General features: G+C 55.5%; 1 protein-coding gene across 10 annotated transcripts in view; it reads left to right on the top strand.

Moving 5' to 3' along the window:
- Positions 1-25,714, top strand: part of ZMIZ1 (zinc finger MIZ-type containing 1) — a 231,337-nt gene that overhangs the window by 157,319 nt on the left and 48,304 nt on the right. Inside the window, exon 1 of one of the 10 annotated variants that reach the window (XM_019749488.2) lies at positions 5,757-6,083. The exons of 5 other annotated variants lie outside the window; for them this stretch is intronic. The gene's annotated coding sequence lies outside the window, so the exon portion shown is untranslated. Of the gene's footprint in view, positions 1-5,756; positions 6,084-6,260; positions 6,843-11,176; positions 11,200-25,714 lie in introns of those variants that run through there. 4 more of the 10 variants (XM_074339678.1, XM_074339674.1, XM_074339677.1 and 1 more) reach the window with 4 other exon arrangements.

Raw genomic sequence — 25,714 nt, forward strand, 5'->3', positions numbered from 1 at the left:
ATGGACAAAAGTCGCTGTTGACATGGAGCTTGCCTTCTAGGAAGGAAGACAGTGAACAAGAGAAATAGTTGAAATACATCAGTCATAAATACAAAGGGGAACGCTAAGTCAGGAAAGAGTCATAGGAAGTATTGGGAGAGGCTGCAGTTTAGGGCAGTGCGGCTGAGGAAGGTTTCCCTAGGAGGTGTCACCTGAGTAAAAGTCTGCAGGAGGTGGGAAGTGAGCGTGGTACCTGGAGAAGAGCTGCCTGGCAAACCTCTGAGGGGGCATCTGGGGCACTGGCAGGCAGAAGGTCAGCAAGGCCAGAGCAGGGGAAACCAAGGAAAAACTAGAAGGAAGTGAGGTCATAGGTGACAGGGGCCAGGTCATGCAGGGTCTTGTGGGTAATAATAAGAACTTGGGGTTTTACACGGACTGAACCAGGGCCCCTGGAGGAAGGGGATGGAAGCAGAGAAATGATGTGCTGCAATTTCGTTTTTCACAGCGTCACCATGTGTATTTATCGCTAGGGCTGCCGTAACCAAGAACCACAGTCCGGGTGACTTAAACCACAGAGATGTATTGTCTCACAGTTTTGGGGGCCAGAAGTCTAAGATCAAGGTGTCATATTGACACGGTCAAGTCCCTGCTGAAGGCCCTAGGGAACGGTCTGTTCCAGACCCCTCTCCCAGCTTCTGGAAGTTCCCTGGATGTGGCAGCCTGATTCCAGTCTTCACATGGCATTCTCCCGTGTGCATGTCTGTCCCTCTGTCCCAATTTCTGTTCTTTGTAAGGATACCAGTCACTTGGGACTAGGGCCGACCCTGATGACCTCATCTTGGTCATCTGCAAAGGCCTGTTTCCAAACGTCACATTGACAGGCACTGGGGGTTAGGACTTCAATATATTTTCAGGGATACAGATCAACACAGCACACCACGGCCTCCCAAAGCTCTGTATCCTCACTGTCACCTCCTGTGGTCCTCCCAAGACCTGGTGTTAGGTGTCCTCCCTCCCCATGTTACAAAGAAAGAGGCAGAGACCCAGGAAGCCTGAATGACTTCTCCAGGGCCACTAGCTAGTCAGTACATGTTTCCTGAGCCTCAGCCTCCAAATCCAGGCACGTCACCCCACCTCCACAGCTCACCAGCTACAGGCGACGTGGACAGTTCCTTCCTGTCTCCACTCCGACCCCTGCCTGCCGGTTTCTCTATCCACAAGACACGCTGGTGGCTGAGTGTGATGGCCAATTCTGTGACATGGGCAGATAGCCTAGGGGGCGGCCACCTTCCCGTCTGAGCATGTCGTCGAGGGGCAGGCCGCTCTAGAAGACTGAAGCCACCTGAGTGACCATTTTGTGCCTGGTTCCTGGGTTCCGTCCCCCATCCTCTCTCCTCCAGCCTGGCAGGAGGCTTTCCTGGATCCCCAATAACCTTGCAATTATAGGGCTTCTCGAAGGTGCCAAGTGTGGGTGTGGGGCAGGGGTGGATTTTGTTTTCTTAATGAAAGATTATAAGATTTGGGCAGAAGTCAAATGCAGACTACTGAGAATGCAGTCTGAGTTTGACATGAGGGCCCTGCCGGTAGATAAATCCAGGAAAGGGAAGGGCAAAGCCCCCTCAGGTGGCGCCCCAGCCAACCTAAGATGTCAGGGGGATGCTAAACATGAAAGAGAAACACAAAAAAGAAATTGTTTCAGTATATGTAATGTGGTGTGCTGGAAAGAATATAAAACAAGAGTCAGGTGGACGCAGCTCTCATCACAGCTCTAATTTGCTGTGACTTTGACGGTCCCTGTCCTCTGGATGTGGAGTCCTGTCTTGGAAATATAGGATGATGGTTACTGATGCACTTCTCAGCCAGATTGCTGGGTAGTTTAAATCTTTTGGCAAGTTGTCTGAACCTCTCTGTGCCTCCATGTTATCCTCTGTAGAATGGAAATAATAATCACACCTTATCAGAGAGGGCTGTTGGTGAGGATGGCATGTTGATACTTGGAAAATGCCTGGAACCATACCTGGCAACTAGCAAGCATGCTGTCACTGTGAGCTCTTTATTATTAGGGACAGAGGAGAGGCCTCCATCCAGCTTGGGGCCTCAGCTCTGTGTCCCAAGTAAGAGTGTGCCCTCCTGCTGTCCTGGTGTGTGGTTAGGGCTCTGAGGCCCAGCAGGGACCCCTGCATTGGCCAGGAGCTGAATCTCAACTGTGCCTCCCTTCTGCAAGACTGTATGTGTAGAATTGAAGAAGTTGACCAGGGTGGAGGAAGGAACAGCGTTATCAAAAGACAGGAGTTTGTTCCTGGACCCCTGAGAGGTGAGAGGGCAGAGGCCCCAGAAGGTGTCTGGAGGCAGAGCCCCAGAGTCAGCGTACACCCAGAACGGCTGCTAGAGCCTTTGTGGGGTAGCTGAGCTGCCAGTGAGATAGATACTGCAGGGCTGGTTACTCTCATTATTTGTGTGTTCCTTTGTTGATGCCCTCCTGCCCTGCACTCCCTTCCAGGCGTCCTGAGAAGGACCAGTTGTGTGAAGGGGGATGGCCCAGCGCCTGAGCTCATACCTGTCACACTCATCCACAGACCTGCCCAGGGCCTTCCTGTCTATCTCACTCTCCCTCTGAATGCTCAGGCCTCCATGGGTGACATATCTGAGTCCTTGGGACCCTTGTTGAGACCTGCTGAATCAGCAAGGGCTGCTGGAGGAAGACAGAGCCAGAAGAGCCACTAGGGGTTCATTGTTCTGCCTCTCCTCAGTCTCAGGGGAGAGAGCTTGGCTTTTGTATGCCCCCATGTTTCCCACCACACAAAGCTTTGCACTAAGCCATTTTCGACTTCTGGGTGACCTACATCCTAGGTGGCTTTGCTCTTTTTCCGCCTCACTGGCCTGGGCTGGTTCAGAATCTGGGAGGCCCACCCCTCTGTAGGTAGCTAGGGGAGGCTTCCCCCGCACCAGGACTCCACTCTAGCAGTCCCCTCCCCCCATGGCCCGGTTGGTCCTTGAGGTGGGTTCCGCATCACAGGCTCCCCCAGTTGGGGGAAGCATCCTCCCTCCTGCGCCCTCTGCCTTCCGGCCGCAGCGATGTGATTTATTGGCAGCTCCTTCTTGCCAGGGCCCATGGCAGGAGGAGTTCAAACACCCGCAAGAAAAGCCACCGCTATTGATCCCCGCGTCAGGCTTCCCGAGCGCTCACGGACATTCATCAAGGAGCCCGGGCGCCGGGGCCGCTGCTCTCCCTTTTTTCTTCCTTTCTTCTGCCTCCCAAGTCATTTCCCCGGGCTGGGCCCCCCTCACCCGAGGTCACTCGGAGAGCTCGCGGAGTGACTGAGCACAGAGGTGGAGAGAGCCTTTGTCTGCCGCCCCTTTCCTGTAGATTCTTATCAAGGCAGGCGCCCAGGGGGTGGAGCGGGCCACTTTGGGCCCCAGCCTTTTGAGCAAATCTTTGAAAGTTGGAGTAGTGGAGTTGGAATGTGGAGTTAGTCAGGAGAAGCCCTCCCTTCTGAAGCAAGAACGGGTTGCAGTACCGGTTTCTGTCGGCTCGGGAGTGCGGTATTAACAGGAGCTTGCTACCAATTGGGCCTGAGAGGGCCATGAATTGGGCCACGCAGGCCTTGAAATTAGCATGTGAAAACCCTAGCGTTGGCCCGGAGGCCTTCTGTGGTGGCTGGTGAATGGAGGCTCGAAAACAATGTGTTTTCCTAATTACTTAAATCTAGTAGTGGAGAGTATGTATGTATGTATGTGTGTGTGTGTGTTTATTTGTTTGTTTATTTTTGGCCTACCTGGGGAAAGTCAAAAAACATATGTCCCTGTCCTGAGAAGCTTAAATATTAGCCTATCATTGCTCTTCTACCCCAGATTGGGTCCCTTGGAGGGGGGCGTGGAACGGGTGAGACTGTCTTATGAGATGTTTCCCAGGCGTGTGCGTCCAGTCTGTGTCGCTCTGGTGTACACCTCTGCTCAATTCCAATACAAATTCTGGCTCCATCTATACCTGCAGTTTTTCTGAACTCAGTGCCTGGGGCTAGCCACATGGTACCAACATATACAGGGTATTTTAAGAATGAACCTGGGGGTTACAGCCATGGTGACTCCGGAGGCACTAAGGATCAGGTTTCTATTGTGAACATTGCACAGAACTTCTGGGAGGGGAGGATCTGAGACAAACGTGACCCAGGTGTTTGAGGTCTTGGCTGTTTGGATTTTGTATAATCGAGGTTTGAGCCCTGACATGTTAAAACCAGATGAATGTTAGAAAGTGGGTCTGAGGGACATCCATCGCAGTGTTTTCTTCTGAGCGGTGGGCCAAATTGTCATGCCCATCTGTTTCTAGGTGTCATTGGCAGAGCACTAGGCTTTGGAGTATGTTGTCTTAGGGACCTGCAATGGGGACTGGGCCAACCAAAGAGAGAAAGATAGGAGTCTTCACTGGGCCACAGAGCTCCTCCCTCATGGGATCCCAAACCCCTATGGGGCTGCTTGGGAGGGCAGGGCCCCAGTGAATGTCTCAGTGAATAAATGACAGTCCTCAAGGGAGCCATGCTAACCCAAGATGTGGAAAGGCTCCTTAGAGGAGGTGAAATGAGCAGAGCCTGGAATTTGTGCAGAGCAGAGAAGTCCTTCCCCTCCCTAGCTGCTCCCAGCTTGGACCCGCAGGAAGGGAGTGCCAATTAATCTCTCTTGCAGGAAGCTAGTTCTTGTCCAAAAGGCAGTAAGTTATGAAGTCTGAATTAATCCATTTAACCAGCTCCTCGGAGGGAAAGCCCCATGACAACTGCATTGCCAAATGCCATCCCCAAAAGTGATATTTCAAGTGGCAGCGGGTGGGATTAGAGCCTGCTAACCGTTTATGTCAAACAAGGAGCAAGAACGTAATTTCTAGATAAGTGATTTGTCTCAGCCACTTACTTCCAGGCGGGCAGTAGGACAGACAGGAAGGTTTAGGGGCCGGAAGCTCAGACTCAAAAGGGTGGGGGTGGAGTGGAGTAATCAGGGAATGAAATCTGGAGAAGCAACGACAAAGGCTAGTGGATCTGGTCAATTCCCCTTGATGGCGAGGAGAGCAGTGCAGGGCAGTCCAAAATAGAGATTTTAAAGATAGTTCTGGATATCTTTACTTAGGGTGAATGATGAGGCCCCACTTACCTTCCTAATTGTTTGGGGCAGTGAAGTCACCAAGAAACTTTCACTGGCAGGTGGGCGGGGCTGAGGGAGGGGTCTCTAAAATATAGTTTCTCCCAAGAGGGTGGTAGTGATGGGAAGTGCCCATGAAGGGATAGGACAGCTGGCTGGCTTCCTGGGGTGCCTGCGGAGCGGAGGGGCAAACGGGGCAAGCTCAGCTCAGCCCCCGGAGCCCACGAAACGGACAGGCTGGAAGGGAGAGGCCGCGGCCACCACAGGATGCAATGTCAGGAAGGCAGCAGCTCCCGTAGCGGGGCGGGGCCGCGCTCAGCAGCCGCCCGCGGCCTCCCTACAGCCTCTGGCTGCAGGGCACAGGAACTCCCGAAGTCAAGGAGCTCCAGCCTACGTGCGCCCGCTCACCCTTCCCCAGGTTCCACGCGCGGGGAATCCCAGGGGTGGCTAGATCCCCGGTGCCTGGGAAGATGCCATGCCTGCCGCCTGCTTTCTCCGCCCCTAGCCGGTTCCGAAAATCGTTTAAACCGAGGTCTCAATCCGGATGCCCTAGTCGTGCCCCGCCCCCTCCCCTCCCCCTGGCTGAGGCCGCCTCCAGGCCAGCTCCCTCCTCCGCCCCCACCCCGCGGGGGACCCTCATTAGCGTGACCACTTGGGAAGATTCGCTGGGGGCGGGAGACACCCGAAGTCATCCACCGGCAGCGCCTTCCCGGCGGCCCCCTCGGGCGACAGCGCTCCGGGAGCCCCACTCGCACAAGTGTTGCTTCCAATTAATTGCCCGGGCGGGGGAGGGAAAGGGGCCTGGTCGCCGCCCCCGCCCGGAGGCTGGAGCGCGGCTGGTCTGGCGTTGCGTTCGCTCGGCGGCGGCGTGCAGCAGCACCACCCCTGCCTGCAAGTTTGAAATGTGAGCTGCCTCCGATTCATACTCGCTCGCGCTCCCTCGCAGCGAAGTGGCTGGGCCGGCGGTCTACGCGCGAGTAAGTGCGGGCTGGGGGCTGGGGGCGGGGGTGCGGGCGGCGAGGCTCGCGGGGCGGGGAGGGCGCGCGCGAGCCTGGGCTCCCTGGAGACGCCGAAGCAGGTCTGCGAGTCTTTCATCTTCCTCCCGCGCTCCTCCTCCCTCCCCTCCCCCCGCCGCGGCGCGCCCGGCCTCCCCTGAGCCCCTAGCCCCACGCGGGCACACGCAGGGTGGGTGGTCGCGCCGGCGGGGTCCGGGCACGCGGCGCAGGGCGCGGGCCGTGGGAAGTTGCGCTGGCGCGCCCAGTGCGCCCCCGCCCCCCGCGCGCCCCCGGCCCATCCCCGTCCCTGGAGGGCTGTCGCTTGCGCCCGGGCGCGCGGCTGGCTGCCTTCTCGGCGGCGGCGGCCCCATTAGCTGAGCCTCCGCCTGTGATTGGCTTCGCCTGGGAAGCTGGAGACGGGCGATGAATAATTGATGTGTGCGGTGCGGTAGCCGGACGGCGGCGGCGGTGGCGGGCAGCAGCGAGCCGGAGCGCGGGAGCCGGAGCGCCCTCAGAGCGGGCAGCGCGGAGCGAGCGGTCGCCGCAGCCGCCTGGGCCCCCGCGCCGCCGCCGCCGCCGCCCGGGCGCGGAGCGGGGATGCAGGCGGCACCCGCTGCCTGCGCGCAGCCTTTGTTCAGCGCCGGCTGAACCCTGCCCGGAGTCGCTCGCCACGGTCGCCCCCAGCAGGGCCCCAACCTCCCGCAGGAGCCAGGGCGGGACCGTGGCCGGTGCAACTTCCAGGTAAGTGCATAGCTGGAGGGGTCGGCGCCGGATCGGCCGCGGCTGGGCCCGGGCTCCCTCCCGGAGCGGGGTGAGTGTGCGTGCCTGTGTGTGACAGAGGAGGGCCGGTGCATTGTGGGTAGCGCCGTGTGCTGCATGGTGTCAGCCCGAGGCTTGGCCGCGAGAGTGCCACCGGCGTGCACCGAGCCCGTTTTGTGCGCCCACAGAAGGGGCCTTCTTTTCTCTTCAGAGCCCGGGGCCAGGTGCTCCCCCACACCTCCTTTCTGAAGGTGAAGTGTTGGCTCTCCAGCAGACGTTTTACAAGGCTCGGTCCTCAATAGGCTCCCCTTGCAAAAATAAGAATGGCCAGGAAGCTTTCCACGGAGGTAGCGAACGAGGGTCCTTAACTTCCAGCGGCTCCTTTGTCAGGATTTGGCCTTGATGCTAAAATCACCTGGAGACCCCCATGGGGGCTGGTGATGCCACCATTGCCGCAGGGCGGGCTTCGGAGAGGTGGTGGGTGCAGAACAGACTTCTGACAAGTGTCTGCTGGGAGGCTGGCTGGAGGACAGAGATGGGTTTGCACTAGAGGGCAGAAAGGAACCTTTCTGGGGTGCCTGACACCAGGTTGTAAATATCTTCTTTAAGACCTTGGAGAGTGGGTTTCTCAGAGCACTGCCCTGTGGCTACCAGGTTTGAGGCTAAAAGGTTTGTGGCGCGTGGTTTTGGTGTTGGGATCTTATAAGCCTTGGTGCCCAGGACACTAGCTAAGTCCCAATTCCTGGGTCCACTTGGAAACCAGCTTGGGGGGTGACTTTCCCTGCCCTAACCCTTTGCACCAGTCTGGGGAGGTGGCACCTTCTTAGATGGGCTTCAAGAAACCTTCATTCTCAGGATGGGGGCCTGGGTCCCCTACCCTTGACCATCAGGCTGGATTGCCAGATGGGCACTGGGCATGGCTTGTGGCTCCTCCAGCAAGAGGTTTTGTAAAGCAGCTGGCAAGGAGTTGGTGCCAGAGTGCTTCTTAATGGCCCATCCTTAAGAGTGGGCCACAGAGGGAGCCAGAAATCTGGCCGGGAAGTGAGTTGGACTGGGCAAGGTGGTGCCACCCTGAAATCAGGGTGACCCTAGATGGTGTATAGGGACTCAGGCCCCTCCAGTTCTGGGACTCTGGACATGAAGCCCCTCTCGTATCCAATAGAGAGCAAAAGGCCCTGCCCCACAGTGTGTGTGTTGAGGGGCAGGGGGCAGAGTCTTGGGGTTCACGTGTCTACTAGTGAGCTTGTTCCCTTTTTTGTGTATTAGCCAGGCAGTGACTACCCCCCAACTCGCTGGATTCAAGTCTCCTCCTGAGCTATTTTTACCCTGAACTTCCTTAGTGAGAAAACACTAAACAGCGATGCTTTGGTGAGAATCTGGGTCTCTACCGGAAGCAGCAGCCTGCACAGAGTTTGAGACTTGCTCCCTAACGCTATCCCTGCTCCTTTGCACAGCCTCCCCCTCCACCAGAGCTCCTAGACCTGTCTCCTGCTCTTGGTTCTCACCACAGCCTGTGCACTCAGGACTTGAGAGCCCCAGTTTCAGATGGGATAACTGATGGGCTTGAGACAGACAACCCAGTAGGGGACGGAGGAAGCCAGTCAATCCTGTGCTGGAGTAAGACCTTGAGTACCGTGTTTCCCTGAAAATAAGACGGGTCTTATATTAATTTTTGCTCCAAAAGATGCATTAGGGCTTATGTTCAGGGGATGTCATCCTGAAAAATCATGCTAGGGCTTATTTTCTGGTTAGGTCTTATTTTCGGGGAAACATTGTATGAGCTCCATGAAGGCAGGGGCACTGTGGTACTCATCACCGTCTACTCCCATGCCAACCACAGTGCTTGGCAGGTGGCAGACGTTCAGCGACTGCTGAGGGACTGCCTGAGCAGAAAGCTAGTCCGGTGCTGCTTTCACTATTGACATGGTGATGGAGGGATTGACAGCGCATCTGGATTTAAGTCAGTGTTGGCTGAGCACTAAGAAGCCAAGCTATGCTCAGTCCCTGGGAACTCTAAGGTAAACCCCTAGTCTGGTGTCAGCCAGTCAGACTGAGAGAGGCGCTCCCACAGATGTTCAGCCAAAGTCCTGCCTGGGAGCTTCCTGAAGGCTCTTTCTGGGTCACGCCTCAGAGAGTAAGGATGGTGGAGCTGCATACAGAGCTCTGCAGGCCAGTATGCTAGTCACTGGCCACATGTGGCTGTTTATAAACTTAAATTAATTCAAAGTTCCGTTTCTCACTTGCACCAGCCACATTTCGAATGCTCAGCAGCCACGTGTGTCTGGTGCTACCAGACTGGGCAGCTCAGATTATAGAACGTTTCCACTGTAGCAGAAAGTTCCAGTAGACAGCTTTGGCCTAGAAGGATGGAGATTTAGGACAGAAGTGAGCCGAGGACACACCCACAGGTGTGACAGTGCAGGATGAGTCCATTCAATAAAGGCACCTTCCTTTTTCTTGGCACTTTATTTTCTGACAGCATCCCAATGAGGGCTGTATAGATAAGCCAGGTGTTTCCACTTAGCAAGGAGAAAACTGAGGTTCAGTTTTGCCCAAGGTCACCCAGGGAGTGGCTTGAGCCCCAGGTCTCCAACTCCTCTGCCAATGCCTTGCCGCCCAGCAGAGGTCAGCCAGGGGGCAAGGGTGGGCAGCGGTCCCAGGAGCAGCCTCAGACCTCCCTAAGGACCAACTTGGTGCCCGGTAGGCGTCAGTCTTTGTGAAGTCATCCATCGATCACGCGGGAGAGCCAGCTCAGCCCTGGGTCCCTGGGAACAGAGAGTTCTCTGCTGGCAGAGCTACAAGGAGAGGGAGAGAGGCTCTCTGGGCAAGGGAGGTGTTTACCTTGATCAGTGCCGCTTTGGTCCTGAGAGAGATACTGGATCTTCTCTACAGGGAAGGACCCTGTCAGTGGGCCGGTGGCCAGGTTCGTCAATACCACCCCAGAAAAGAGGTGTGCAGGCCCCAGCCCAAGGGGAAGAAGAATTTGGGGATGTCTGGCTGGCACTAAATGCCCTTTGCTCCCACCCTGCCAGAGCCTGCTGCCCCTCACGCCACGGGCCTTCGCTGTGCCACGCTTCCCCCAGAAGCCTCAGCTGCAGGAGGAAACTCTCCCAGGGCCTGGCAGAGAAGCAGCAGCCTCACGAGGGAGCCTGCTCAGAGAAAAACAAGGCCCCTACCCTTGAGGCACTTGCAGCTTCTCAGGGAACTCCCAGGTCACTAACCACAGGCAGGGAAGGACAGTGAGCCCACCTCCGAGATGGGTAAAGGGACTTCTGCCCCAAGGTCACACGGTAGCACAGGCCTGAATGGAGCTAACGCCCTCTCACGGTCCACCGCAAATCCCAGTCTCCCGTTTTGAACTTGACATATAAAGATGTGATTGTGCGTTGCTTCAGTGTCCTGCTCAGCCTTGAGACGAGGTCACTTTTTCTCTGGCCTTGTCCCTCTGTCCTGAGGTGCCCACCTCCCCCCAGCATCAAGCCTCACTGCAGCTTCTAGCTCCCCTTGGCTGTGAGCTGCTCTGAGGGGAAGGTCTCAGTAGGGGGTGGCTGTGCCAGGAACCCCAGCACACCTGAAGGGGGTCTTCAAGGCCCATCCAAGGTTCCCAGTCCCCGGGAGGGAGGGAGGGCTAGTGTGCATGGCCCCTGCACTGCGCCTTTTCCTGAAGTCAGGGTGGGCTGCCCTGGGTTCCCCAGAATGCTGTGTGCCCTTCAAAACTGACTGACAGAGCCAGGCCCTGACCGCCACCCCCGTAGCCCGCCCCCCCCCAGAGCGTTAGGCTGGGACTGCCAGGCTGTCACCGCCCTCTTGCCCAAGCAGGCCCAGGAAGTGGGCCTTTCCTCCCTCTCAGCAGCCCCACGCATGGCACTGACGTCTGCGTGGAGTCAGCTGCAGGGGCTTCTCCAAGACCCCATGACCCTGCTGAGTTCTCCCACTGCCCCGGCCCACCCAGGGGACAAGGCCAGGCCTATGAGTGCCAAGCCTGGGGCAACAGTGGGTGCTTCATACATGTTTGGTGAATTAGGGGCTTTAGCTAGGATACCCACATTCCAGGAGGCCAATGCTCCCCAATCAGCTTGGGGATCAGGCTTTTTGCTTTGGTTTTTGTAAAGCTCCCCCAGATAATTCTGACATTCTTTGTGAAAACGTGGCTCTCAGGGCCTAGCCCTCAAGTGATCGGTATCTGTCATCTGGTGCCAAATTAGTGTGTGACCTTTGGCGAGTCACTTCCCCTCTGGGGGCCTCTGTTCTCATCTCCGTACTGAGAGCGTTGCTGTGTTCTCATCTGTAAAAGGGAGACTGCACTCCAGGAGTTCATCTACTCGTCTTGTGCTAGAGGGTATGTATGATGGGGAGAGATAAAAGACTGACAGAGGCTTGGCCCTGCCTTGGGGCGCTGTCACCTGCGTCGGCAGATACAGTGGAAAATAGGAAGGTGCAGCAGGGCCCTGAGAAGAGAATGAGCAGAGGCCCGCGCTCCACACCCAAGGAGCTGTAGGAGCAAGAGGGGAAATGGTGACTCTGGGGCTCAAGTAAGCACCTCTTCCCAGGCGGAACTTGATTTTGGAAGATTTGGGTCTTGGGCGAGAAGGGGAATGAATGTCAGGTGGGAGGGCTAATAGGTGCAAAGGCTGGGACGTCAGAAGAGGTGTGGTGGCACTTTAGGAGAAGGGGGGATGGAGATCCTGAGGAGAGCACAGGAAGTGGGGCCGTTGCTGAAAGCCCATCTGGGAACACAGATTTTATCCTGAGGGCAGTGGGGAGCCATCAAAGGCTTGGGAGCCACAGAGACCAGTGGGTCTCCTGGGGCTTCCAGGAGTTGGATGCTGCTGAGTTGCAGGCAGGAATCATGGAGGCAAGTGTTGGAGCCATGCGAGGTCGGAATTCTGCTGCGGGAATATCCCTGCCTCTGCTGACGCAATGGAAAGCCTGTCTTGTTACAGGGTTCCTGTTTTGCGGTTGCCCATGGTGGGGGGCGAGGGCAGCCAGCTCGTCTTCTGAGAAGCTCCGGGAACTTAGTGGAACTCGTCCAGACCTCCCCTTGGCACCCTCTGTGCTCCTCTGGACAAAAGGGCTGTACTTGTGGAGCCTGACCCCAGTCTCTCAGGGGTTACAGCTAGGCCCAGAAGATTTTATATCCATGTGGGCAGTTCCCTGGGGTTGGGACTGGAGGTGACGGGAGAGCCTCTGGGCTTGTAGAGTTTGGCCTCACGCCCTTGCTCTCACACTCGCAGTGCTTCCTCGGTCAAAGCCTGATGTGGCTGAGATTTATAGGCACCCTCTCCACCTCCCAAGGGTGTAATCTGGTTGGCAGATTCACAATGTGTACAAATTTAACAGGCTCTGGTTCAGCCCCTATGTGAGGGAGGGCGGGCTATGAAAATGGGGGTGGGGGCATATTTTAGAGAGGAGAGAAAAGACCCAAGGATGCCTTCTTTTCTATCTTCTCTCCATCTTGCTGCTTCCAGGCCCTGTTCAAATGTCACTACCCAAGAGCCTTCCCTCATCCCCTACCCTGAGCTCACGCGCGTGTGTGTACACACACACACACACACACACACACACACACGACCCATCTGTCGGCATTCCTTTTCACTCTTTCATATGTCTGCGACCCAAAACCTTACGTCAGTCCATTTTATGTGGTCACTTGCCACTCGGGTGTTGGTCATACTAGGTTATGTATAATGGGACAGGACGTCCATGACTTTTCTCAGTGTTGGGTGCTCAATAAGTGTCTCTTAAATGACCAGCCCAGGGCATAGGTAGGTGACGGCAAAGGCAGTTACCCAGGAAGAAGCGGAGAGGCCTGAGTTCTTGGCCCAGCTGTGGCTTCCCAAGTTGACCATGTGATGTGCGGGAGCCCTAGTTGGGACCCCAGCTGTAGGAAGAAGCACTGGCCCTGCTGTGCTGTCCTCCAGGATGGACACCAGCCACCTGTGGCTATTTAAATGTACATTAGTAAAAATTAAGTGAATTTAAATGTTCAGCCCCTCAGTATCACACTGGCCACATTTCAAGTTCCCAGTAGCCCCGGGGACACTGCGGTGGTTGAACCTTTCTAGCATCACAGAAAGTTCTGTTGAACAGCGCTGCACCTGAGGGCAGCAAGGGCCCTTGTAGCTCCGGCGCCTTGGCTCTATCCGGAGGCGGGGTCCCAGGGCCTGAAAGATGGAGCGCTGTCTGCCTCCCTCTTAGCAGCTCTAGAAGCTGCTCCTACCACCACTCCCACCCCCACGCACAGGGCCCTGGACTTGCCCCACCTCCTGGGGCTCTCAAAACGGGGCGCACAGTGTTCTTTTTAAGAGTGTCAGGGAGTAATTATGAAACCCACATCTGTCGTTTACTAGGTGACTTTGGCAAGTCACTTAACTTGTCTAACTCTGTCTCCTAATCAATAAAATAGAGCTGCCTGTACCCGCCTCTGCCTGGCAGGGTTGCAGTGGGGCGTACATGAGAAGGGGCTGAGAGCGCTTAGCTCAGTGTCTGAGAGCGCTTAGCTCAGTGTCTGGCACATAATAATTGCTCAGTAAGTGGCAGCTCTCATTACTATCAGGTTGTCTTGATTCTGCACAGCAGGCATTGAGCTCCCAAACCAGCTGGACTTTTAGTTTCTCTTGAGTGCCCAAGACACTGGGTTCGTCCTTGTCCCAGAGCCATGTCGAGCCTCAGTTTCCCTGTCTGTAAGATGCTGCTCACATGGTGTGTTGTAACCAGAGAGATCTTGCTGTGTAGTGTGGAGGACGAGTCCCCCGTCCTGCATGACCATAACTGCTGCAACAGGAGAGCCTGCGAAGGCCAGTGGAGGAGAGAGGGGTGCGAGTGTGCCTGTCCCTTTTCTGTCCTGAGAGCTATTGGTCTACCCCAGTGGCAGCCGCCTGGGAGGTCCCAGTGTGTGTCCTAGCCCCACAGGAAGTATGCATGGGCCAGCACACACACCCACTTTCGTTTCCCTTTTGGGGAAGGAGCTGTCAGTCTGCACATTGGACTCCTGAAGCCCCCTGGGTGACTTGCACGCGAACTTCTCTCCTCAGGTTCACAGAGAGTTTGTTGGGATCTGTGATCCCCCAAATTGTGTGACGTGCCTTTTCTGGTCCACGAGCTGTGCCATATTGAGGTGGCTCTTAGGGTAAGGCCCACGAGGCCAGGCCTGGCTTCCAGCTGACTCAGTGACAGGAAATTCTAGGAGTTGGGGAGAGGTCGCAGGAGCTTGTGTGCTGCTTCCTCTCTCACCCGTGGCTTTGAAACCCACTGTGTGCTTGGTGCTGGACTCTGGGAGGCAGGAGGGATGCAGCAACAGTCTCAGGAAACAAAGTGCATGCAGGGAGAGTGCAGGTGCATTTGGGGGTAGGGACAGGCACTTACAAAGAGGGTTCTCCGCAAGTGGGTATGGGGTTATTCCTGGTGGGGAGGGAGGGCATGGCCCTTCTGTGACTCCCCTTATTAGAGGCTGGAGCCCCCACCCCTCAAAGGTTTCTCCTCCCGAGGCTGGCTCACCGTCAGCTCTCCCCCTCCTCTCCTGTCCATACACTGGGACCTCTAACCCTCTCCAGGCCTCAATTTCCTCATCTGTCAAGTGGAACAGTACCTATCTCACAGGGTTGTGGGAGCTTTAAAGAGTACGTATATTCCAGCTATAGCTTTGAACACAGTACTAGGACCTAGTGAGCCCCCAGGAAACGTTAGCTGTTCTTGCTGCTCTGTCATGGGTCTCCTTGCATTTGTGCAAGGCCCATTCCTCTGGGGACATGTCCTGCTTCCCTACCTCATAATTCTCCGAACTTGTCCCAACACCCCCCACCGACACTTGGTCCATGAGCTGCACAGGGTGCCCTCACTCCAGTACAACACTGAAATGTCCACCTCGCCCACACCCCAGCCTGAAAACTCCTGAAGGCAACAGCCACCCCACCCTCGCCTGTGGGGCTCCAACAGCTCTTGCCCCGAGGCTCAGGGCTCCCTCAGTGTTTGCTGAGAGAAGCTTGTGCCTTTTCTGAAGGGCTTGGGGACAGCCTGTGTAACCTTCAGGTATGTCTGCTTCTCATTTGTCGACAACAGTCCTCAAACACTCCTGGTCAGTCCCAGGGGTGCCCTGGGGATGCCCAGGATGGAGCACAAACCCCACTGTCCTAGGAGCTCAGGGCAGTGGCACCCAAAGCACCGAACACCCCCTCCACACACACACACTTACTGGACCCAGGGCAGCCTTAACCCCTGGGTCTCTAATGACTTCTGGCTGCCTTCTCCCCACCCTGGGGTGGCAGCCCAGGCCAAGAAAAGGGGCAATGGCCACGCGTTTGCTTTCCTTTGAGAGCACAGCCTCCGGCTCCTGCTGTCAGGCCACTCTGACCCTTGAAACAGCAGCGGGTCTTCCCCCTGCTCTGTGCCCCTGCCCAAAGGCACTAATGGGCAGCGGGCAGCTCTGGTGGACAGGCTCCTGTTGGTGAAGAGGGGTGTCCCCGCCCAGCACCCTCGACCCTGCACCCCCACCCTACCTGATTAAGCCCCCCCAGGATCAGGCCCATCAGGGGATGATAATCCTCTCAGAGCTTTGCATGGTGTTGTACCTTCGAGAAATAACATTCAGTGACCTGGATAAGATCTTTGTCCTCTGCAGTGGAGATTTCTTCCATGCTGTGGCTTCCTGATTGTCCCCTCCTCCCTTGCAGGAGTGTGGGGTGTCCCCATGGTGTCCTGTGGACTCTTGCCCAGACAGAACCAAGCCTCTGAACAGGCCTGGCCTGGGCCAGCTTCTCTGGATGCCTCCCTGGTCTTAGATACCTGTTACGGACAGACTTGCTGGCACTCCACCCGTGATCTGCAGTTTGAGACTTCCCTCTGCCACTTGAGTTGCCTCTTCTATAAATGGGGGTGCCCTCATCTCGCGGGCCTATTGGAACTACAGTAGCTACTGTGTGTGCAGGCGTCCTGCTGAGGGTACTGTGTGCATACCCTCCGTGTTTGCGTGCTCACTGATACCTGTGCCCCTCCCGGGTCACTGTGCAGTAATTACAGCACTCAGTACAGCCCTCAGTTGTGCAGGAACATTGTAGTTCAAGTTCATGGCTATAGCTCATCCAAGTTTGTATGTTCCAAATCCAAATGTACACACTCTAGTACATACTGATATGTTTTGAATGAGTGAATAAACAAATGAAGAGGTGGTTCTGGGTGGGGCCCTGTGGGGAATGTGAAAAAAGGCAGGTTCCCTGCCCTCTGGGAGATTAAGTCCCCAAATGAGATGTCAGAGCTGAAAGCAAGGCTCTGGGTATGCAGGGCTGTACGTGTGCCTGGGAGTAAAGTGGGGTGAGCCTGGACAGGATGTGTGTGTTGGAGAATAGAAATATAAGGGGGAACATTTGAAAATGTTACGTGGGGTGTGTGTCTGCATATGTTGTTATATCGTGTTCCCATGCAGCTGAACATGCGTCTGTCCATGTGGACACGTGCGGGACGTTTACAAGTTGGATGGGTGTCTACGGCCATGTTCTCATGGGTTTGTGCAGATTTGCGACACAGGGAATGTTGGGAGTGTGTCTGGCGTGGGAGCTGCGTGCTGTATGTGTGTAAAAGTGAACACGTCCTGATTCTTCTGGGGCGTGCAGGTGCCCGCACCGCCCCTCCCCAGCATGTAAGGGAGAGACAGGACCAGGCTGTGTGTGCCAGCCCCTCATTCACCAGTCGTGTGACCTTGGGCAGGTCTTCAGGGCCTCAGCCTCCACCTCCAGAGACAGGGATGATAATAGCAGTGACCTCGACATTGCTGCCAGGACCCGCCAGGTCCAAGTCCATGGCACAAAGGATGCATTTCAGAAATGTGAGCTGTTATCATCATGGTGGGGTAGGTGGGATGGTCCCCTGCCTGCCCTTGGGGCCCAGGACTCTGAGAAGGGGTGCCAGGATAAAGGTGTCACTGTGTCTGGCCCTGCCCTGTGCCTTCCCCGGGGGAAGCAGGTCCTTAGCCCACTCAAAACAGAGGGCAATCCTGGAGCTCTGAGAGGGGGCGCACCCGATGGACTGCACGTTTCTAGGGATGGTCTCCCCCTCCCCCTGAGAAAGAGGGCCCAGGGCATCTGGCCCAGCAGCCCTGCTCATTGCATCACTCCAAGGACTGGGGGAGGGGCCTGGGACGGCTCGCTGGAGCTGACCCCAGGAGGCCCTTCCCATCCTCGGGAAGATGACTAGACCCTCACAGACCTCCAGGAAAGGGCGTTCCATGGCTTCCCAGGGAAATCAGCCCCTGGTAGCCACAGCTTCCTCTTGGCCTGTCCCAGGAATGGCAGAAAAATTCTGCGAATATTCTCAGTTACCTGCGGAGAGAGACTTTCAGACTGTTGGTATATCAGAGCGCTGCAGAGTCAGAGGACCACCTTCATTTCATTCCACCCCTCATGAGAAGTCACTCTCCTCTCAGGACCCCTACTTTCCCCATCTGGAAAATGGGGTTGTTGATTCCTGTCCTACTTCGGACTAGGATTAAAGGACCTGGGGTAGGCTGGGACTCTGAGCCCTCACAGCCCTGTCTCTTGGACACAGCCAGCAGCTCTCCCGGGAGCCTGATGGCCTGGCTCCCTGACCTCTTCACACAGAGCCTCTGCATCCTGCCGCCAGCCGTGGGGGCAATTGGTGCAGGGCCAGAGAATACCCTGGCCAGATGGCCCTACCCTAAATTCCCCTCCCAGGGACCTGACTTCAGGATGCTAAGTAAACAGAGGTCAGGGGTCATTGGCTGTCCCCAAACTCGAAGGTACAAGTTAGAGCAGGAAGTAAAAATATCTGATGTTTCTAGAGCTCTTCAGAGTCCCCTGGGAGGGAAGATACTGTCATTACCAATACTGGGGAGACAGGGGAACTGAGGGTGGGGGAGCTTCTGGGTGGGGTTGAGGCTCCACCTCTGACCTTCACCTTCAGAGTGCCTGTCTTCAGTGCCCACCAGGAGACCTCCTCTCATCTCCATGACAGTGCCTGGGCTAGTGTGGGGTCCAGACCACAGGATCCAGGGCTTGGTTAGGGGCCCCCTGAGCAGAGTAAAGATGAAACTGTGGCCCCAAAAGAGACACACTGCTGAGCCTCCAGCATGCACTGTGTGGACGCGTGGGCCTGCGAAGGCGGTCGCACACACGTGCACATGTGGACTCCCCACCCTGGGGTGTCTCTCTCTGTTTAGACAGCTTCACTGTAGCGTAAATTCCTGCTTTAGCCAACTTTGTTGTAAATGTTATACGACTATCTCTTGTTTGTATGTACTTCAGAAGCACAGTCCCTGGGGTGGGGTGAGTGGGTTGTCTGTTTTCTTAGGCCGAACCCTGGAAGTCCAATTAGGAGTGATTGTTCTGTATCTAAGGTTTTCCATCAGTTTCCTGGCATGCTCTGCTGAGCCCCTAATTAGGCAGCCGGGGCACCCCAGTTCAGGGCCCAGCCCGTCTGGGGGTAGTCTGTTGGAGGGCCAGGCTAGGGCAACTCAGGGCCTGAACCCACACAGGGGAAGACCTGTGGGGGAAAGGGGATGGTCCTCTTCTCCATTCAAGGAGGGCCGAGCTCACTGCCCACCATCCCAGGGCCCTGGCTGCCTTTGAGATGACCTGCAGGGCGTGACAGCAGAGCCGGGGCACCTGGGTTGGAGGGAAGCCATGTCATCAGGTCGGGATGACCTTTGTCCCCACGCTGAAGCTGGAAGGCTGCTGAATGATGTTTGCGCTCTAGCCATTGGGAGGTCACCCGTGATAAGACACAGCCAGCCCATCCCCGTTTACTGTTGAACAAAAAGGCTCAGAAAGCTGAAGCAAGCTGCTAGAGTCACTGAGCCAGGTCCGTGGGCCCCCAGAGTCCTGCATCACAGTCAGCATGACATTCGGTACCATGGGGCCCAGGAGAAGAGGGTTCAGTTGGTGGGGAAAGGCTTTCCTGGAGTGGTGAGGTAGAACCATGAAATCCGAGGATGGTTTAGACTGCTACAGAGGGGTAGGCAATGCAAGGGGAGCTCCAGAGGTGAAGGACATTAAGCCTGCAGGCTTTGGAAACCAAACACCTAATATTTTTCACCGTATTTGTGATTTTCAGTACTTGCTCAGTGGTCTCCATGCACTTTTGCTGGGGAAGAAGGTTGTGTAGTTGAAGAAACATATGCCTTGTAGCCAAGCTCAGCCTGCGACCTAGAGGTCTGCCTGAGCTGCACATAACAGCTGGTGCCTGCTCGCTGCCTGCGGGGCCTTGGCCTCCAGCCTGGGCGGGCTCAGTCCTGTGGTGCCAGAGTGCCCGTGGCTGCCCTGGGAGGCGTTGCCCCTCATCCAGCCCAGGCCTGTTCCTTATAGCCTCTGGGAGGTTCGGGTTTCTGCCCGCCAGGTGGGCAGCTCCCCCTGTCCCCACAGCAGCAGCTCAGCTCACAACACTGCCCTGCTCCTGCCACCTGAGCCCCCCAGGTACCATCTGCCGCCCTGTTTTCAGGCAGTCTTGGGGCAGAGGTGAGGAGAAGGCAGGCAGATCCCAGATGGGGCAAGTAGGGGACTCCAGTCCTGAGAGGTAGGTAGTGCCCAGCCTGCCACCTGGCCCCTGGATTGTCCCCACCTCTCGAGGAATGGGTGACGGCAGATCTGGTAAAGTGTGGTGTGTGTGAGGGGGGGGATCCCCTAGTATCTCTCCTGGTGTCTCTGCACGTATGAGCAGTGGGGTCTCTGGGCACCTCCGTGTGGATCTGCATACCTGACCGTGTCTGTCTCAAGCCTGGCCGTTCCTTCGGCATTCCTGCCACCTCCCTGTGTCTCCACTCACTTGTGCTCTGTGCCTCTCCACCTGTACCTTCTGTGTCTCTCTTGTGGCCTCTGCATCCCTGCCTGTCTCTGTCTCTCAGTTCTGAACTGAGGAGTGTGCCTCTGCCGCCCGAGCCACCACCCCCACATTGGGCTGCTCTACTTAATTTCATTTTCCCGGGGCTCCAACTCACAAAAATAAACCCTCCCTTCCCACCCCTGCACTTTTTTGATTTAACAAGCCTGCTGGAAAACAATAGTGATTTCCGCATCGATCATAAACAGAAGTGATTACCATACAATTACAGCCTGAACCATCAGCCTTGCTGCAATCACTGAGCCGCATTGTAAATCGGAAGACAATTGCCTGCAGAATTACCCCCAAATTGGTTTAAGTGGCAACAAAAGAGTGTCAGCATTTTGGGGAGGGGGGGAATGCTGGTGATCCTAGCAGCAGAGGGTCCCTATTGGGGAGCTTTTGAGGGTCTTACCTTAGAGGAGGTGGCTTGCTGCAGGGAGCTACCTGCTACCTTCCCCCACCCCATTCTTTTTCCTGCAATTCCTGCTCCTTGTGTATCTTGGCACGGTTTGTTATAAACTCATTTATACTAATGTGTGAGTGGCTAAGTGTATCTTCAACTGGGACGGCAGAGAAGGGTGCCTCTGGGGGAGGGGGTGTTCCAGGGAGGCCTCCTCAGCTCCCTTGGTGTTGTCCTCTCCCCAACTCCCATCTCATCTCTGGCTCTTCCAGGTCACCTCATCCCTCTAGGCCAGGGGTGTCCAAACTTTGTTCAACGTTTTTCACCAAGGGCCATCAGCGGTAAAATGCAGCCACTCACTCAAGGTGAAGTGCGTATTGCCTCACCTGGTTTATTTAAGTAAACTAAATATATTTTTGGAATTTGCTGCGGGCCAATAAAAAATGGATTGCGGGCTGCAGTTGGCCCACGGCCGCAGTTTGGACACCCCTGCTCTAGGCTCTTCTGGTCTGGCTCCCACACTGCACCTTCCTTCCCCATCTCCCAGCCTGGTAGTGAGCTCCCGCCAGGAACCTCCTACATTCCATCCAGGGCAGCCTACTCCCTTTTGCAGCTGCATCCAGCTGCAGGCCGCAGTGCCCAGCACAGTGGGGCTGGTCAGCCCACTCCCAGGAGCCTGCCAACCCTAGCTACAGCAAGTCACAAGCGCTGCTGGTGACCTGGGCCTGCCTCGTTCCAGTCTCTGGTGTTATGAGAAGTCTGCTGCCAGCGGGACATCTCACAAGTGTCTGAAGACTGGACTCCTAAGCTCTGGCTGTTTCTGTAGGGGGCTTGTCTTCGCATGGGGAGGCGATTTCTCTCCAGGGTCAGGCTGCTCTGAAGTTACCGGGAAGCCTGCCCACTGGCACACTTAGATTCTATCAGATTTGCTCATATCCAGGTTATAAGTGCTTTCGCGTGTCCCATCTTATCCTCACCAAAGGGTGTGCACATGCTTGTGATTTTCTGATTGTTTTTGATAAAGAAAAGAGGCCCCCGAGGGTGACTCTACTTTGTGCTGGGTCACACGGCAGATCCCTGAAGAGTGGGGTCTCAGGCCCCTACTGGAGTGCCGCTCCTCGCCACCCTTCCCAGGCCTGCGGGATACAGGGTGCAGCGGGGCGGGGGTTCACCTGGTCTCTACCTGCCCTGAGACCTCGGACAACACCAATAATGTAAACGAGCCCTTGCAGGGTGTTGTGTTCTGTCCACACATTCGCTAGCGCCTCTCGTCCCCACTATAGTCCTGTAAAGGGACTTGACTCACCCAGAGCCATCATGGTCCTGGTTCCAGAAGCTGGTCGGAACCCACATCTGCCAGCCTTCCAGCCTGAGCTCTATTGGTCCAACTATTCCCTAAGGCTCCCTGTTTGGTTGCCCTGGTCCCTGTGAAAGCCTCAGGACAGGGCCCATCTAGAGTTGGTATATTTAGAACCCCAAATTCTGTCGGTTGCCCCCAGCTCTGCCCTGTGCTCGCGAGGGGCCTCAATGCCACCCTGGGCTTGGCCTGAGGGGCTGGGACATGCTGGGAAGGGCCTGGCCTGGGGGTAACTGGCGTAGCTCTGTGGCTGGCATTCACTTCCTCGGCTCTGGCATTGAAAAGAGATAGTCCAGAGGAGAAGCTGGTCAATGCAGTCGCCACAAACTGGTGGTCAGGGAGAGGCTGCTGCCCCCACCTGCCCAGCAGTCTGTGGTCCTCACTCGCCCCGTCCCAAGCTTTGCACCTGCTGTGTGTCTCCCAGGTAGCCAGGTGTGCCCTGGGAAGATGGGGTTCAAAACCACAGACTTGAGTTCTGTCTCTGCCACTTCTAGGTTTCTGCCATCTTTACCTCTGAGCCTCACTGCTTGTTCTTTACTGTGGAAGCTTGCTGCCCTAGTGGACCACGAGACAGCAAAAGTGGCTGTGCTATCTATCAGTGCAGGATTTTCAGTAACGTATCCTTGGCCTCAGAATCCAGCCCTCTGAGAACGAGGGGGCCTAGCCTTCGGCGAGCACTTACCGTGTGCAGAGCTTTGCGCTGGGCATTTGAGGGCTGCCTGGTTGACCCTCCACTACAACCTCGAAAAGGGAGCAGCCATGTTCAGCGACGGAGCCAGAGCCCCGTGTGGCCATTTACACTTAAATGTCATGAAGTAAAGTTAAGTAAAATCGAAAACTCAGCTCTTCAGTCACACTAGCCTCATTTCAAGGGCTCAATAGCCACATGTGGCCGGTGGTTCCTGATTTGAGCAGTGCAGATAGAGGACATTTCCATCATTACAAATGTTTTGTTGGACAGCACTGCACTGTGTTATCATCCCATTTCCCGGTACGAAATTGAGGATTTGGTAGGTCAGGGACATGTCACACTCAGGGTCCCTGCAGGAGGAGAGGGAGCTGGGACGAAAACCTGGGCCCAGCAGCTGTATGACACACTGAGCTCACCCTCACGGCCAGCTCAGCTGCTTCCTCTTTCACATGCCCTCTGTGGGCTCCTCAAGGGCAAGGACTGTGTTTTCTCTGTTCTCCCCCAACCCCGTGCCCAGCCCAAGGCCCACCCCAGGGTGGGCATTTGGGGCAGCGTTTGTGGAGTGGGTGATGGAATGAACGATGAGTGAGCAGTGCCTGCTGAAACTTGGGGGCACACTTCCCCCCCTCCTGCAGGAGGAGGCGCACGCACGGCCAGCTGCTGAGGAGTGATGGATGGCCCCTCTCCCGAGATAAATGTGGCAGTCAGGGTAATCGGATTGTGTGTGACGGTCTAATTTGTAGGCGAGGGTAGGAAGCGCCCAGCCATGCTTCGCCCCAGCCGCCCATATTAGTTTAATCAAATGCCCAGTATCTAAATGACTGGGCTCCAGTGATGGATGATGTGAGCTTTGTTAAATGCTCTTGCCCTGTCAAGCCAAACTTCCCAAGGCCCTGCCAGGTTCTTGGGCTCTTTAATTTGTTTTTTCTTGCTTGGTTATCTCTGCGTGGGGCAGGGAGGAGGGGGGCTGAGGCTCTTCTGTCTGTCTTACGTCTCTGATTTTTCAGGGAAGTGGAGGAAGAGGCAGGACTGGGGGACGAGTGAGATGGAGTTACCTTCCATCTCTTTTGAGAAGCCTTCCTGGGTGGCTGCTCAGTCTTGGGGGGCCTGATGCCCTAGAGCCTCTGATCTGGGCCTTACCGTGCCCTGTGCGGCTTCTGTCTCTCGGCTCTCCAATCACCCTGGGCTAGTGTTTTCATTCTCCCAATGGGGTATTTTGGTATACCAGAAGTTGTTTGCTTTCATGTTGGAAAATTTATCAGCTTTTCCTTAGGCTTAGAGCTCAGTATGTTCTCTTTGAGAATCTTCCCCAATCCGAAGGTCGTGGAGATAATCTCCTGTATCATCTTACAGACAATGTATTATTTTGCTTTTTTTTTTTTTTTTTTTTTTGGTCTGTGGTGTGAGGTAGGGAGGGGTGTCAAGTCTCCAGTCCCATCGTTCTGAGCATCTGCTGTGTGCCCCAGACCAGGCTGGCTCCTTGGGAAAGACAAGATAGAAAAGGCACCGTCCTGTCCTCCAGGGGTCACGATCCATTTGAGCTGAAACGTGTGTTCTTAGAAAAGAAGTTGAGAACAGCCTGTGTGACATGCCACCCTTTGTGCCTGTCTGTGCCTTGCCCGGGTCCGGCCCTTCCATGGATGTTCACGGGCGCCCCAGTGTCAGGGATTGTTCTAGGCACTGAGGGTGAGGCAGTGAATGCAGTACTCGAAATACCTGCCCTGGGAGAGCTTTTGCTCCAGTGAGGGGAGTGGGACATCAGATGAGAAAAAAACATAACAAGTAGAGGTAATAAGTGTTGTGGGGAAGGATAAAGGGGGAAGGAAACAGAGGGAGATGGGTGGCAGGGGAGGTGTTGCCATCTGTAGACTGGAAAGGTCAATGGAAGCCATCACTGAGTAGGGACAAGCTGGGGAGGGGTACATCACATGGTCATCCAGGGCAAGAAGCTTCCAGGCAGACTTTGCAAGGGCCGTGGTAGACGTAAATGACAGAATAACTGGGGGAGAAAGCAAAGCCACCAGCATGATTCCCCTGGTGGGAGGACCTGGGCAGCAAGACTGGGGTCGTGGAGACTGTTTTTCAGTACATACTTGTTTTCTACTTCTGTATATTTTTAATCATTTTCACACGTTACTTCTTCAAAATAACATTTAAAAGTTAAGAAGGGAGTGTGGTGAAATGTACAGTGAGGTGGAACCATCAGAGGTAATGGACAAATGTGGGCCCTCATCCCTCTTCTGGTCTCTATCTGAAATATTAGCTGTCTAAGGAGAATGGATTTGTGTATTACTCATATAAGTAAAAAGTTAACTTCGTTAATTAAAAATAAATAGATCCCACTTTGCCAGTTATTTTGGTTATTTTGGCTGGTTTTCCTTGAGCAGGTTCCTTAACCTCTCTGAGTGCCAGTTTCGTCCTGTGAAATGGGGGTAGTGATCTCCACTCCACAGGAGTGTCAGGAAAAGGAACAGAGAAGAGGGATGTGTCAAGTTTCTGCCTGGCCTGCAACTGACCCTCCAGGGGCATGTCCCTGCATGCCTGGCTCTCTTCAGGGCAGAGACAGAAAAAGGATTCCCAGCCTCAGATTCTCTAAGGGTGTGACAGCCCAGGAAGGCCCAGGCTCTGCATTCTAGCTTCCTCAGAGGGAGTCAGATTTGCTTTAGACCCTCAGGCTGACAGCCATTCAAAACCCGGTGGCCCTGCTAGGTGGTCAGTTGTGTGACCAACAGGCCCTTCAGAGCCCCCTCAGGATTCAGGTTGCCCGACTGGTGCCTGGTGGACGGGGCCTGCTGGTCATCTGGCTCCGATGGCCCCCCTGCTCTGGTGTTTCCTTCTCTCTGGGTGCTGTGTTAATTTTTCATGGCCTCCATCAGAGGCAGAAGGCAGAGAGCTGCTTCCTGCAGGGAGAGAGCAGGCGCTGGAGGGGGGAGGAAGGCAGGAGAGCTTCGTGGTGATGATTAAACACTGCAGAGGCCCAAACAAATGACGCTCCCTCCCCCAGCTGCTCTGGAAGAGAAACGGGGAGCTGGCCTGGACTGCAGATGGCCCAGGCTGCTGTCTGTCCCTCGTCTGCAAGCACAGCTGCCCTGGGGCTGCTTCCTGAGAGCCTAAGCGTGCTGAGCGAGCCCTGCAGGGCCTAACGCAGTCTTTACAGCGCTCTGTGAGGCAGGCAGACCCCAAGGCAGAGGGTGCAGGGCCACTCAGCTGACACACTAGCAAGTAGTGGAGCTGAGAACTGTCACAGGGAGACAGTAGTAGTTACCTCACAGAGTGTAGGCTTGAAGGAGACATGCAAGCAGAGTGCTCAGAACAGTGCCTAGCCTGAATCAAGTTCTCCACAGTGGCCGCTGTCAAGTTTGCCCCATTACACCTTTAGAGCAACTAGATGAGATAGGTTTACATGAAGGAACTGGTGCACACACATGCCAGTGTCTTGCCCAAGACCACGCAGTTCATAGCTAGTAGATAAAAGCTGGGCACACCCACTTCTGACTCTCTGCACAGTGTTCTTTCTCCTATACCACGGCCAGGAAGAGAGTCCAGATGCAAACCTCCAGGGCCTTGAAGGCAGGGGTCAG

The sequence above is a fragment of the Rhinolophus sinicus genome, linkage group LG07, assembly GCF_036562045.2.
Source record: "Rhinolophus sinicus isolate RSC01 linkage group LG07, ASM3656204v1, whole genome shotgun sequence".
Lineage (NCBI taxonomy): Eukaryota > Metazoa > Chordata > Mammalia > Chiroptera > Rhinolophidae > Rhinolophus > Rhinolophus sinicus.